The sequence below is a fragment of the Amblyomma maculatum genome, chromosome 8 (genome assembly GCF_055883805.1).
Source record: "Amblyomma maculatum isolate TAMU_Amacu chromosome 8, ASM5588380v1, whole genome shotgun sequence".
Taxonomy (NCBI): domain Eukaryota; kingdom Metazoa; phylum Arthropoda; class Arachnida; order Ixodida; family Ixodidae; genus Amblyomma; species Amblyomma maculatum.
Genome location: NC_139351.1, coordinates 10,454,671 through 10,470,004, shown reverse-complemented (window position 1 = coordinate 10,470,004; position 15,334 = coordinate 10,454,671). Strand labels below are relative to the sequence as shown.

The 15,334-nt window shown below is 43.5% G+C and overlaps 1 long non-coding RNA gene across 1 annotated transcript; it reads left to right on the top strand.

Annotated features, from left to right (window-relative positions):
- Positions 1-113: 113 nt before the first annotated feature.
- LOC146180521 (uncharacterized) lies at positions 114-14,822 on the top strand. Its single transcript, XR_014700381.1, has 3 exons — positions 114-335; positions 10,024-10,129; positions 14,594-14,822. It is a non-coding gene; the product is annotated as an uncharacterized LOC146180521 (long non-coding RNA).
- Positions 14,823-15,334: the final 512 nt, after the last annotated feature.

Below are 15,334 nucleotides of genomic sequence, written 5' to 3'. Positions count from 1 at the left end.
AGTCTTTCAAAAGTCCTTGCATAGAAAAACACCTGTACTTCATACAGATGGTTATGACGCTCTCGTAGTTATGCTAGACATTACAAACGTGAGGCATGAAGTAATTAGACCGTATCACGGCAGCACTACATTTTTTCTTTTATTGTCTCTGCTTTAGTGTTCCTCATCTCCGCTGAGAACCGGCTTAAAAGGCGCCGTTGCTGTTCCCTCCGCGTTATAATATTAAGGTAAAAGAATCCCAAACAACATTCGCAGAATGCGCACCCTGTTAGTTTTTGTCATCATCTTCTTGAGTTTAGGTGTTCTTAGCTGTGAGAAAAGAGGAAATTCAGCTGGTGAGTACAAAACGCTATTCAAAGTATTTGTCCTGCATGGCTATTCAGATAGATTTTCAGGCTTTGCATGAATTGAATATTAATTTTCAGCGCCTGCAACGAACTGAGTCAAATACTTTTTCTTACAGCTCTGATTTGTATAAAATTTCTCCTATAATTGATGTTTCACTCACTCATGATTAACCGGAATATGCGTGTCCTTTCGCTATGAAAAGGAATTGTTCGTAGTCTGAAGTAGTACAGCTGAATAGCGAGAATAATGCTGGCAATGCCCATGGGGCATTATTAAAGCAAGCAGCCTTGCTCTCGTCTTTTTTATTGACGGTAGACAATCTTTCATAGCATGCGTGGTTTATCGATATGAATGAGTTGCGCCACCTATTCTTCCTGCTCTGCGAGAGGACCAACTGGCCGTTTTTTTTTTTTTATGCAATTATATATACGTTGGCTCCAAATATCCTTATTACTGAGGTCCGAAGAATTTGGAGCGATATGCGGACAGATTGAGTTACCGCTTTCTTAAATAGGGGACATACCCTGTTGCCTTCTCAACTTGAACCATTCTCAACGGGTTAAAAAATGCCACGAACTTTGAAGTCTTTATGTGTTGTTTGAAAACGCCGCTGACATGAGGCCCCATTCCTTTAATTGTAAAGCCTGGAATCGTCTTGTGCTCCTTGTTTGTTCATGCTTGGCGGTGCGGAACGAGGCTTTATAATTTTTTTTTTTTAGTTTGAGATGCAGAGATTTGTTTCGAAGGGATCCTGGCAAGCACAATGCCTTCCGTTATTCTTGACGTTTCCAGTATCCCTTAGCTGGTTTATCGCGACGTTTCTGCTCGAAAGATAAATTGAGCCCTGCCGAACGCAACGGGCGCTCCTTGTTTGACGACCGATGAACAGGCTTGCTGTTATCACCTTCGCCGAGTTGGTTAAGCAATGGTATTTCTCAGTAGCTGCGCAGGCCACTTCTAAGTACTAAGTACTAAGTAAGTAAGTAAGATCTAAGTACTTAAACCTGAGAAGTAGTTAGAATTATATTCCCTCCCATAGGTGTCTCTAAGTAACTAGCAATTAAGGTCGTAAGCGTAATGAAACATGTGCCAAACATTGTGAAATTGTGAAAGATTATATCTTTTATTTCTTCTTTGTCGGTACGGTGAAAACTCACCAAATCCACCAGTCTCGACAGCACGGTGCAAAAGTACACAGTTGTTGACACTGCCCACGCGGGAGCGTCTAGATCATGTTCGGCCGCGGTGATTCGCGCCTTGCAGTTTGACTGCAAGGCGAGAGATGGCTCCGATGTCAGCGCGCCTAGTTTAGTGGTCCTGGCGCCTTGAGAGTCCGTTGCTAAAGCTAGATTTTCGGCGACGTGAATTGGATTCAGAACTGTAGAGAAATTCGTTCCTTAAAGTTACAATCAGTAGTGTGCCAGTGTAAAAACTTTGTTTGAATGAAAATATCTTGTTTAAAGTTGTTAATGATATGACCACGACCGAGCAACATTCGAAGCCCCTTCACGTTTTGCTCCTTCGCTCAACTGATGTTTCATTTGGTCTAATTATAGATCTAAGCATAATAAATACATGTTGGTTTACTTGTGTCCCCTTCCTTCGGCTCACATGGCAGAACACTATTGCACCAGAAATTTGATTCTTCACGTTTATCGTTGCTTCTTCACTCTGGATAAAGACCGTTCAAACATTGTTTCGCTGAGTCGGCTCATTTTTAAGATGCAGTGCACTAGTATAGCGGGGCTGTTTACGACCCATATTGTGAAGAGGCAGCCTCTTAGGTAAAAACTTTCTCACGCGGGAAATGTGTCGGACGGGTGAAAGGGCGCGTCGGATCATGGACGATAACCCAACGCGAAATATTGAAAAGATAGCATATTTATTCGGATGCAAAGTATCATAGAACCGGCAAAATATTCAATAAGCTCTTTTCCACTCGAAGCTAAATGGCTCTTGAAGGACTCAAGTTCGCAGGGGCAGCGTTCAACCAAGTATGGTCTCGAAACAAACAATGAGGTAATAAAATATAAGTAAACCACCATCCCAGAAGGTTAGACAGTCATTCACTCTTACAATAAAAAAACACAATGAAAAATGTCAGAGCTTTATTACATTCAATATGGCCAGTGCAAACAAAAATATGTAGTAAATGGGTGAAATGTTCAAGATATACAGAGTGTCACTGTGCGGTAAAAACAGTTTCCCATTTAACGTAAACAGTAACAGTTGTAAAAACTGTAGTATATAGGAATATGTTAATGAAAATTGAAGCCATTCATCTTGTCTTGAGTTTCCTTTTTGCAGCTCATGTCAAAATGGCTGCAGTGCTGCCTCATCCGCATGGCAGCATAGCAGTGAAGCAACTCAGCCACGGTCTCTTCCTTGCGCTGATCACATGAAAGAGTAATAGTGTAGTTGTCAAGAACACCATGAATTGTGTCCCAGTAGAATTGTGAGAGATTCTTCCAGCGCAGAAAAAATACATGGACGAAGGTAGAGAGACAACACGAACGCCTGTGCTTTTTTTTTACATAAAGCAATAGTCTAAGTCTTTTTATTTGCTTCAGCTAGCGAAACAGTTGCAGGAAGGAATTTTTTAATCATTGCCTCATTAACCGTTTGTTTAAACAAAGTTTTCGGCATCACAACAAAGCCACCTTACTTGTCCGCAACCAACAGTTAAAGATCTTTGATTTTCAAGCATTTAACGGAGGATACAAAGGGGAGCTAACCAAGAGGGTTCCATATAAGTTGAGGACAACCCAGAGGGCTATGGAACGCAAAACGGTAGGGGTAGCATTAAGAGATGGCAAGCGTGCAGAGTGGGTCAGAGAAATAACTCAAGTTACCGACATTCTAGCGAAAATAAAGAAGAAGAAATGGACATGGGCAGGACATGTAGTGCGAAGAGAGGATAACCTATGATCGCTTATGGTAACAAACTGGATTCCAAGGGAAGGAAAGCGTAGCAAGGTGCGGCAGAAATTTAGGTGGGTGGATGAGGTTAAGAAGTTCGAAGGTGTCAAGTGGATGCAGCTAGCACAGAACCGGGTTAATTGGAGAAACATGAGAGAGGCCTTCGCCCTGCAGTGGTAATAGTCAGGCTGATGATGATGATGACAAAGGGGAGTTTGGACGCACTCTTGCTTTGAGCTCCGCGTAATATGCCCGGGATATAGCGCCTTCCGCAAAAAGGTTGCCGCAGACATGGTCAGTGATCATTAACGTCCTGTCTGCCATAGGCATCGCACGGCGCCACTTCTCGAAACGAACATTGTCCGACGAAGCTAACACGCTACGCACAAAAGCGGTTGCCCGAATTGCAGTTCGGCACAAATTCTTCCCATTGCGCAGCACTCACATGCTCTGGGCTACTCTGCAGACGATTTCCAAACGCAAGACATTGATACTAAAAAAAAGAACGCGTTTAAAATAGCACAGAAGTGCAGCCGCAAACTACGAAATGTGGCAAAAGCACGTGCGCAGTTCCGCGCTGGCCGGACCAAGCCGCCCAGCGTCAGCTTGCTTTTCACAGCGCCCTCTCAGCTAGGCCAGAGTAGTTAGGCACCAGTTGTCATGGCACCACCCCTTCCTCCCCCGAACGTATTGCGGTAGCGAGCGGGCGGCGGGAGGAGAATATCAACACCTCAGTATATTATTCTTGCACCGTGCTAGACTGTCAAGCATTGCTTTCTCTTACAACAAACATTTAAAACTTCAACAAAATAGCACTGGGTGCGTTTTTGCAATACGTTTCCGTTCCCTGAGAACTTATGAATGCGGCAGGTCTAATATTCTTCTTGTAGCAAAATCATTCTTTTAAAACTGTCATTCCCTCAACCCAGGTTTCTGTGATTGCTTTTAAAGAGTAATAGGGCACATTTGCACCGTGAACACGAGGCAACTATAACCACCCACATGAATAACGGCTTTTTTTATTGATATTATCGACATTGTAATGAAGTCTTGGGAATGTCCCGAAAAATGTTTTAATAATCATGGTTTTAAAATGCGCTGTTACCCAAATTATGGGTAGGCTGTCACCAAAGAGGCGCTCTGGCCGCGTTTTACGGTATGCGACTTATTTTAGGTGACAACATTTCTGCGTTCCTGTTGAAGCTATTATTGCATTTCTGCAAAATTATCAGTTCAGTTCAGTCGTTCAGTCGTGTCCGACTCTTCGGGACCCTATGGACCATGTCACGTCGCGCTTTCCGGTCTCTCACTATCTTCCTAATATCACATAACTTCGTCTGCAGTGCCTCGAGGATGCCTTCTAACCATCGCGTTCGCTGCCTACCCCTTCTCCGGTGACCCTCAACCTTTCCCAACATCAAATCTTTCTCCAGCGACTCCTCTCTTCTCATCAGATGACCAAAGTAGCTGAGCTTTAACTTTAGAATTTGACCCTCCAATGAGCTGTCAGGGTTTATGGTCGACAATGTTGACTGATTTGATCTTCTGGCAGTCCAAGCAACTCTCAAGAGTCATACACTTAAGGAAATCAGCTCACGTTCGTCATAAACCCAGCACTACCGTGAAGAGGAAAAGACCAGATTCACACTCCTCTCGAAAGCTACGAGTGCTTTTTGTCAGCGCCGTAGAAGCGCCACAATTCAAACGCGTCAATTCTTCGGCGGTCAGCCTTTTTCACAGTCCAACTCTCGCATCCATACATCACAACTGGAAAGACCATAGCACGAGTTATACGGATCTTGGTTGGCAGACTAATGTCTCTGCTCTTTACTAGGCGGTCAAGGCTAACCATTGCTCTCTTTCCCAGAAGCAGGCGTCTCCTAATTTCATGGTTGCAGTTTCCTTCCGAGGTAATCTTGGAGCCCAAGAAGAGAAAATCTGTCACAGCTTCCACTGCTTGTCCCTTGATGCTCCAGGACTTGATAGGGCAAGACGCCATGATCTTCGTCTTTTTAATGTTCACTTTAAGCCCAAACTTCTCACTCTCTTCTTGTACGCGCATCAGAAGTCTCTTGAGTCCCACTTCACTTTCTGCCATTAAAGTGGTATCATCCGCATATCTAAGGTTGTTGATACGTTTTCCAGCAATCTTCACTCCAGCTGAAGACTCGTCCACACCGGCCTTCCTCATGATGCACTATGCATATAGGTTAAATAGGCAGAGCGACAGTATGCAGCCTTGCCTCACTCCTTTCTCAATCGGAAACCAATCAGTAAGACCATGCCCAGTTCTAACTGTGGCCTCTTGCCCTTCATGGTTGCAGAAGCGGCCAGGACCTTAAACTTTATACAGCGAAATCTGAAACACGTGCCGCCTTGTTTGAAATCAATAGCCTACTTAACCTACGTTCGACCACTGCTCGAATACGCTTGTGCTGTATGGGACCCTTGGCAAATAACACTCAGCAATAAAATTGAAAACATTCAAAACAGAGCAGTAAAGTTTGTCCTGTGTCGGTACTCGAGAACTGATAGCTGCACTGTCATGAAAAATGAATTAGGATGGGAAACACTCTCCTCTCGAAGAAGGAAATTAAGACTTAAACTGTTGTACCAAATTTACCACAACAAAACAGGCATTCGAATGGAAATATACTTACATAGGCCACATTATGTTTCTGCTCGCACAGATAATTGTTTTAAAATTTGGAATACAGTGCCAGAACTAACATGTATGCCAGTTCCTTTTTTGTTCGATCCATCAGTGAATGGAATCGGCTTTCAAGTCATCAAGTGTGCTCCATAAATGAAGATGTGTTTTTTTTCCACTCTGTAACCCCCCTGCTGTAGCGCCCTCGGGCTAAGCGGGGTAATCATTGAATAAAGAAAATAAAAAAATACAGGTTCCTGAGAAGACAGAGAAGGTGAATTGGAACTCCCATCTCTTGGAGAGCTTGCCACAATCTGCTGTGATCTATGCAGTCGAACGCTTTCGCATATTCAATAAAGCAGAAGTAGATGGGTTTCTGGAACTCTCTTGCTTTTTCCATGATCCAGCAAAGGTTGGCAATTTGGTCTCTAGTTCCTCTGCCCTTGCGAAACCCAGCTTGCACGTCCGGAATCTCCCGATCCACATACTGCTGCAGCCTACCTTGGAGGATTTTCAACATCACCTTGCTAGCATGCGAAATAAGCGCGATCGTGCGGTAGTTGGAACAATCTTTTGCACTGCCTTTCTTTGGAATGGGGATGTAAACTGACCTCCTCCAATCCTGTGGCCACTGCAGGGTTGTCCAAATCTTCTGACATAATGTATGCAGAATGTTAACAGCGTCATGGTTGAGGTTTTGAAGCAACTCAGCTGGAATTCCATCAATTCCGCTAGCTTTGTTTTTAGCAAGGCTGGCTCAGGCCCATTAAACTTCACTCTTCAGGATTCCCGGCTCGAGATCAGTGATCACAACCGTCTTATGTTGGGTTTGCACATTCGGGGCCTTCTTGTACAGTTCTTCTGTGTATTCCTGCCACCTCTTATTTATCTCTGAGGCTTCAGTAAGGTCCTTGCCTCCTTTGTCCTTTATCACGCCCAGCTTAGCACAGAAGCTTCATTGGATATCTTTGTCTTATACAGAGCTCTTGTGTGCCTTACTTGGCTGTTGTCCTCAACTGCTTGGCACTGTATGTTCAGGAAGGCATTGGTATCTCTCCTTGCTATTTTCTGAAAATCCGCATTGAGAACCTTGTATCTTTCTCTTTCCCCCAGAACTTTTGCCATCCTCCTTTCCTCAGCTATTTCCAAAGCCTGTTCAGATAACCAGTTTGCTTTCTTGCATTTCTTTTGCTTTGGAACTACATTAGTAGCAACTTCTTGTATTATATCACGAACATCAGTCCACATCTCTTCGGGCTCTTTGTCTTCTAGATCTAATTCTTGACATCGATTCCTCACATCCACAGCATATTCTAATGGAGTGTGATCCAGATCATACCTGAAAAGCCTTGTAATTTTCTGCGTTTTCCTAAATCGAAGCTTAATTTTGGCAACACGAAGCTGATGATCGGTGCCACAATCGGCCCCAGGCCTCGTTTTTACTGCTTGTATAGCGCTTCTCCATCGCTGCCGGCAAATACTATAATCGATCTGATTCCTGTACAGACCGTCCGGTGAAGTCCATGTGTACAGGCGCCTCTTGTGCTGTTGAAAATGAGTATTCGGTCAGGTTGTTTTCTTGACAAAACTTTACTAGCCTCTGCCCAGCTTCATTTTGCTCACCAAGACCTAACTTGTCTGTAATTCCGGATATTTCTTCACTCCCTACCTTACCATTCCAGTCTCCTATGAGAAAAACGATGCCTGATGATGGGGTGCGGTCTAAAAGGCATTGTAGGTCCGCATAAAATCTCTCAACGTCAGCTTCTTCAGCAGTAGTGGTCGGTGCATAGACTTGGATAACAGTTATGTTGAAAGGGTGACCTTGGATCCGAAGTGAAATCATTGAGTCGTTTTTGGTGTTGTACCCTAGCACTGCTTTGCCCATTCATCTGTTTACTATGAGAGCGACCCCATTCTTTCTCTTGGATTCGTGCCCACAATAAAAGACATAATGGTCGCCGGAGTTAAATTCTCCCATTCCGGTCCACTAAAGCTCGCTGATAGCCAAGATATCAATGTTCAATCTGTCCATTTCTCGCTTGACGATATCCAGTTTACCTTGCAAAATTATACAAATACCCGTACGTTTTAATGAATGACTGAATTATTGAATTAATAATTAATTAATTAATTAACTTTATTTTCCGCTTAAAATGGTATGGAGCTCAGTCGAAATGCTACTGGTCCATAGCTTGAAAGTGTCTGTGACCCAGTGCAAAAGCTACATAAAAAAACAAAGACGTATACTGGGCAGCTCGTAAAGAAAACGTAACAAATTACAAGGCAATATATACACACATATATGTATATATACGCATACACATCCAGAAGTATGCATATATATTTAAATGAAAAAATAACTTTGTGTACCGTCAAACAGAAGAAAAGGACGACGCATAAACCTACTCAGTTCGGCTAACAAAATGATACTTTATAGTGCCCTCAGAAATAAAGAAAAGGCATCATTTTTCTCGGATGTATATTCGTTTAACAAATGAGCCAATGAGAACTGCAGCGCCTGTCTTCTATACTTTCTGCTTAAACGGGGCAGACACCATTTAAGGGTGAATCAGGTGAAGATATATTTCTCTTTTGATTATAATTTAGCCAGGAATATAAGTAAAATAGCTGTTGTAGGAGAAGGGAATCTCAAATTATATACTACCAGTATTCAAAGAGGTCATTAAGAGGCCTATTTTTATATTTAAGGAAGAAATAAGCTTTTGGAGCTGTATATCTGGCCCCTGCAATCAAACAAATTGCTTACTTTTGAAGAAATAGTAATTTAATATTATTAGTAATTGACATAGGGGCCCAGACCAAATGACAATAGTTGAGCTAAGTTTAAAATATTGCATTGTAGATAACCAACTTTAGGTTTAGAGAAAATTCTCAACAAGACGCAAAAGACGCCAACAGACTGGGGAACTCTGTTTGCAATATATATAATCTGTTCTGGTTCGCATGACTATCCACAACGTTAGATAGTGAAGACTGCCAACGCTGCTGGGCAGCAGAAAAGTGTTTTTCCGGGTTTTACCTACAAACTATTTCGTCTAAGTGATATAAACAGTACTGGTGCATGCACTAATTATGGAAAAGAAATATTAAAGCATTGAAATACATTGCGACCCCTCATTTCATCCACAAAAACAGAACTGTCACACACTGGCGAGAAATAAAGATATATAAATAGCCCGTCTAGATGTTGAGACAAGAAGTTTCAATACTTTTTAAAATGTTTCGGGATGCTTTGGATCCGATTTGAGGCAACATTTAGAATAATTGTTGGTTAATTGCTAATTGCATCTGTAAATACTGATATTCTTATCGCGGGTCTTGTCTCGAATACATTCACTTTGTTATTAGCCTAATAGTAATCATTTTTTGCGCTCTTATCCTTTCACATTATTTATTACCATATTGTCTTAAGGCACCCCATTCTATAAAATCATCTGTATACATAGTGATAGGGCCAAAGCTCAGCCAATTCCTCCGGACATGTCTTTGTGAACTATGGTTAGCGTGTTTCATCTCATATTCAGTGTCCCGTAGAAAAGTTTTAACCCTTCTGAACGAAGCTATTCCATTTGGGCATGTCTACTGACGTCTTATTACACATCGACCAATCAATTTCCACTTGCCATAGGTAAGGTCTTAATTTTTTCCTCACAAAGCCGAAGCAAAGGTTGGAGTTTCTGAAGGATGACGCATATGACGCCGCTGTAGAAAAATACAACACAATGAGCTTCTAGTAAACCTCAATGTTATATAATAGATGATGGTTCGCACTTGCATACCTTCGTAGACTTTATATATTGCCGGAAAATTTCTTGCATTAGTAAATTCTTCTCTCTACTCGTATTTCGTATCATTTCGCAGAAGTGACTGTGAGACAGTTGCGAGCGGGAACTTCTAACATTCCTGCTCCCGTTGAAGTCGTAAGACGAAGGATAATTTGGGGCAGATAACTCGGGATACATTAAGAACGGTTTCATCAAGATAGCCTATTTAGTGTGGAAATGAAGCAATGACTGAAGTTTTCTATCCATTGGCTTCTATATACCTGTGCGTATTATTTATCCCCAAACTTCATATTTCAGGTAATTGCATATTCGAAGGCCATTCAATCCAAGACGGCAGTACCGTTAACCTTGCGCACCCATGTGTGCGAGTCCGCTGCACCAGCGGCTCGACTACGGTCACTCCGTGAGTATGTTTCTTCTGTAGGACAATGAAGTTCACGGCGCTGGGCCTAAATTCTGAGCGATTTCTAAATATTTACTCGTACTGACTGCATAGGTGAGAGCGAGGTATAGCATATTGCGCCAAACGGGGGCTAAATATTAAGGCGACAATCTTTATAGGTTCATGAGTATGCGTCTGTCCGCCTGCAGAAAGTACCAGATTTCTCACTTACCGTGTCAATCAAATGACTGCGGGTGTTCTGCTTGACCTTTAATGATAAAAAGAAAAACATTCAGCGGGGATCGAAATCCTACTTTCCCAATCACGAGCCTAGTCTGTCGACTAAGCCAAAAAGACACAAAATTTTGCCAAACGACAAAGGCAGGTCGAAAACACACCTTAGTTTCCTCTGTGTAGCGTTACTGCCGTCTTTATGGCAACATGGCTTGGCAAAATTGGTGCTCTCGTGGTGACCTCATATAGACGCGGTTTTCAAGGAGACCGCTGCGGTTGACACCACGGCGCATTCTACAATGGGACGTCATGGGAGAGGGAGGTCGACGGCCCAATTACGTTGTTGGGTGAGAGTGGCGAAGCAATGAAACAAAAAAAACCTAGAAAGTTTTTGGACGTGGCCTGCCCTTCAGGCGCTTCCGGCTTGAGCGAGAATGTAGCGTGGCTATGAGAACGCCGAGAGATAGGAGCCATGCTGTACCGCTAAACCAACACTTGAACGCACACTGCAACAATCACGCGCCTGGAGTGCCGCGCGGCAGGAGCGATGGTGTACCGTCTTATCTCACACTTGCAGAAGAAGGTGCGACGGATACCGCGTCTTTCCTTCCCTGCAACAAACGCGTGCCACAGAAAACAAATTTCCACTGTGCGGCACGAGCCCCGTCGTTGCTAGCAAAAGCTCTGCAAGGGCGTGCGACGTACCTTGTGCAGCAACAAAGCTCAGGCTTTCGCAGTTCTCCAGGGCATATTCTGCCATGCTCTCAAAACTTTAGCCCACACAAGATTGCCTCGCCGGGATGGCGCAGTGGTTACGGCGCTCGACTACAGTGCCCAAGGAAGCGGCATCGAATCCCGGCCTCGGCGGCTGCGTTTCGTTGGAGGCGAAACGGAGTGGCGTCCGTGTGCTGTGCGATGTCAGTGCATGTTAAAGAACCCCAAGTGGTCGAAATTTCCGGAGTTCTCCACTACGACGTCTTTCATAGCCTGAGTCGCTTTAAGACGGTAAACCCCGCAAACCAACCAGCCCACACAAGATTACTCAGAAGTATTCTAGTACCATCCCATAGGAATTTTTCTGCCGGCTATCGCAATAACGTCCACAATATAAACAGATTCACCTAAGCTACTCTGGCAGCGCATTTGTGCATTATTTGTAACCGAAGTACTATACCAGAATTTCTCACCCTATTGTTCTATTCATAGCAGCAACACTGAACAGGTTTTCGTGATTCCTGATTCCTTCATAATTTAGAATTTTTTAAATAATTTTCTCACCATTTTCTTCATTACCTTAATATAGACCATAAAAGTTTTGCCACGCAGGTAGACAGAACTAATTGTTCTCGGAACGTGCTACATTTTGCACTGTAGATTTACATTGTGAACTCATTGTCAGCTGAGAGCTATCATAGATTTATTTGATTGTTCTGGTAGCAGGCGTCTCAAAAGAAATGATGTCATGAAGACAATTCTAAGAGAGATATTTATAAGACAGAAATGTTTTGCATTCTTGCGAAGCATTGTATTTGTTGTAGCGAGAGCTACATTTGTCAATCTCGCCATTTCGCCATGCCGGGCGGTGGATGTCCGGTGCCTGCCCATGCGTGTCCGAAGAACGAAGAAAAAAAAAGTCGTGGTATGGCCGATCACTCACAGGAAGTAGAACTTCCAGACATCACGTACGGTAGTAGCTGCCAACTAGGGCCTCTCCTTTCATATGGGAGGGTGACATCACAATCAGCCTGCCAAACTCTTGCATTCACGTTGTCCTTAGGCCATGCAGGCACGTTCATACGGCTCGGCTAAAGCTGGGCATTATATGTTGGCTGGTAGCTTACGCTATCGCGTCATCGCGAAGGTGGGAGTGAAAACTGAGAGAAAGAGGTGACGTTGTGGATGGCTTCCGACCACCGTGTGGTAGAGACTTTCGCCCAATCGCAATTTAGTGGTTAAAACTGCCCCCTATGGCATATATAAAGCTGAAACCATAGAGCAAAGTACTATGTGCAAACGCTATGTCTTTACTTTCAATTCCGATTGAGAAAGGAGTGAGGCAAGGTTGCATACTGTCGCCCTGCCTATTTAACCTATATGCAGAGTGCATCATGAGGAAGGCCGGTCTGGACGAGTCTTCAGCTGGAGTGAAGATTGCTGGAAAACGTATCAACAACCTTAGATATGCGGATGATACCACTTTAATTGCAGAAAGTGAAGCGGAACTCAAGAGACTTCTGATGCGCGTACAAGAAGAGAGTGAGAAGTTTGGGCTTAAACTGAACATTAAAAGGACAAAGATCATGGCGTCTTGCCCTATCAAGTCCTGGAGCATCAAGGGACAAGAAGTGGAAGCAGTGACAGATTTTCTCTTCTTGGGCTCCAAGATTACCTCGGAAGGAGACTGCAGCCATGAAATTAGGAGACGCCTGCTTCTGGGAAAGAGAGCAATGGTTAGCCTTGACCGCCTAGTAAAGAGCAGAGACATAAGTCTGCCAACCAAGATCCGTGTAACTCGTGCTATGATCTTTCCAGTTGTGATGTATGGATGCGAGAGTTGGACTGTGAAAAAGGCTGACCGCCGAAGAATTGACGCGTTTGAATTGTGGTGCTGGCGAAGACTCTTGAGAGTTCCTTGGACTGCCAGAAGATCAAATCAGTCAATATTGTCGACCATAAACCCTGAGTGCTCATTGGAGGGTCAAATTCTAAAGTTAAAGCTCAGCTACTTTGGTCATCTGATGAGAAGAGAGGAGTCGCTGGAGAAAGATTTGATGTTGGGAAAGGTTGAGGGTTGCCGGAGAAGGGGTAGGCAGCGAACGCGATGGTTAGATGGCATCCTCGAGGCACTGCAGATGAAGTTATGTGATGTTAGGAAGATAGTGAGAGACCGGAAAGCGTGGCGTGACATGGTCAATAGGGTCACGAAGAGTCGGACACGACTGAACTGAACTGAAACCAGGGCTAATTTATTTCATTCTTTTGTCTCCAGCACGCTATAGGTTATGCGACTAAATTAACTCAATGGACGCTGCCTTAACCAACCCGAATGCCCTACACACCAGCAGTAGAATGGGGACAGTGCTCTACGCTTACGGGAACAGTCAAGAACCATACGTCAGATCAACGTGTTAATGCTTTGCCAGTGATTCATGAATGTTTCCATCAACTAGAACGTTTCAGACGCATGCCGTTGGCTATTTCATGTGCGATCAGCTTCAGCGAGACTATATAACTCTGGGGTCAAGGTTTATAGGAGTGATAAATATATTACCAATCTGCTCCTTTTTTACCTACTTCATCACTCGTATAGTGAGCTACTGAGTTAGGCAGTGCTGAATACAAGTTAATTGCCGTACAGAAGCCTATGTCAACAGATGGAGCCTTTGTGCCCATGCAAATATCAAAGTAGTTTCTACTCCACAAGTTCGGCATATACAAGGTCGACGTTCTGATGAAAGTCTTCTGCATTTTTTCGAGCATCGGGGACGTATTTCTTCATCAACACACGGCTCCTTCGTCCACCATGGGCGAGCCCTTTAATGGCGCTCTTGCACTAAACAATTTCCTCTCTCGAGCATCGGGCCTGTTGTGGACCTTGTGAGCTCTAGATAAATGCTGAATTTGAGCTCCAGACAGCGTGATCTGTTCAGACTTCATAATATAGCAATCCTATCCCTATAAAATCAAAATAACATATCGCTCTTTCGGATACCGGGTGCTCTATTGTAAAAGCCACTATTATTGCTGAAAGTGGAACTCTGTAAATTGGATCTGTACACCATGAGTATATGGCCGATGGCATATTTCAGCCTTAGTAATTGGGACTGTGATGTTCAGGGCAGAAGTTCATATGTCTAAAAACAATAATAAAGAAAGACGAAATTTATAAATGGTATTAATTATTTCTCATTTATCGCGCGCCTAATATTTTCAGCCAAAATAAATTCATGCGATATTCACCGGAAACATTTTCGTGGGTTTATAGGCGTTCGTCCCTAACGAGATCTGCTTTCCCGAGGGTCTTTATGATTGATATACGATGGGACGCTCCTCGCGTGAAATGGATGTTGATTTTATTCGTCGCTATCCTCCCAACAGTTGCCAGCTGCGAACAAGCAATCTGAAGACCTATATTTAATTTTAAACAAAAGCCTATCAACGTGGATACAAAAACTATTCAAATGTTGGCTAAATATAGAGCCTGAAATTTTCTGTCTATATTACTTATGCAATTTACGTTTCTTCCCGTAGGTGCGGGCCACCGGGCTTGGTGACTGAAAACCCGTTTACCAATGGAACTGATAGACCACCATACCCGAGATGCTGTTTGAAGCTTCCTGGCTAGATGGATTCCTGCTACTGGGCTCTCTGCATGGGACTGGTGTGAAGCGCAGTGGCAAATCCCGCTGAAGATCAATGTGCTATTGCGGAAGGATGCAACTGACCTCTTTTATTTAAACAATAAATATTGAACATAAACTTGTCATATGATTCGGTGAATACTTTAAAAAAGGGGAAGGGTTCAACGTTGCTGAACCGAATATGGAGCGCAAGCATTAGCTGCCGGTGACCGAGCGTTCTTTTAACGCGGTAGCGTTAAGGGCCCCGTGTCGCAGAGACGTCAGTGTCGTCGTCCCGCGTCGTCCGTCGTTGGCCGTGAGCGAAAAATCCCAGAAGCATTAACAAATAAAAAACGAGTAGGAATATATAGCCATGTACAACTGAAAAACGAAAATACAGAAGTGTGAAAAATGTCACTCAAATGATTTTATTTTCCCGTATTTCGATGACGTCGCAATGAGTCACATGGTCACTGCATAGCAACCGCATGTGATGCGACGCCAGCAGATGCAATTTGGTTCACTTACAGAAGGACCGACTGTTAGTACAAGATATGAGTAGATAAACGGCGCAAAAGAAACAGGACGCCTTGTCCGTGTGTTTCTGTGTTTCGTCCTGTTCATTTTTTGCCGTGTATCTACAGTTGGTTGA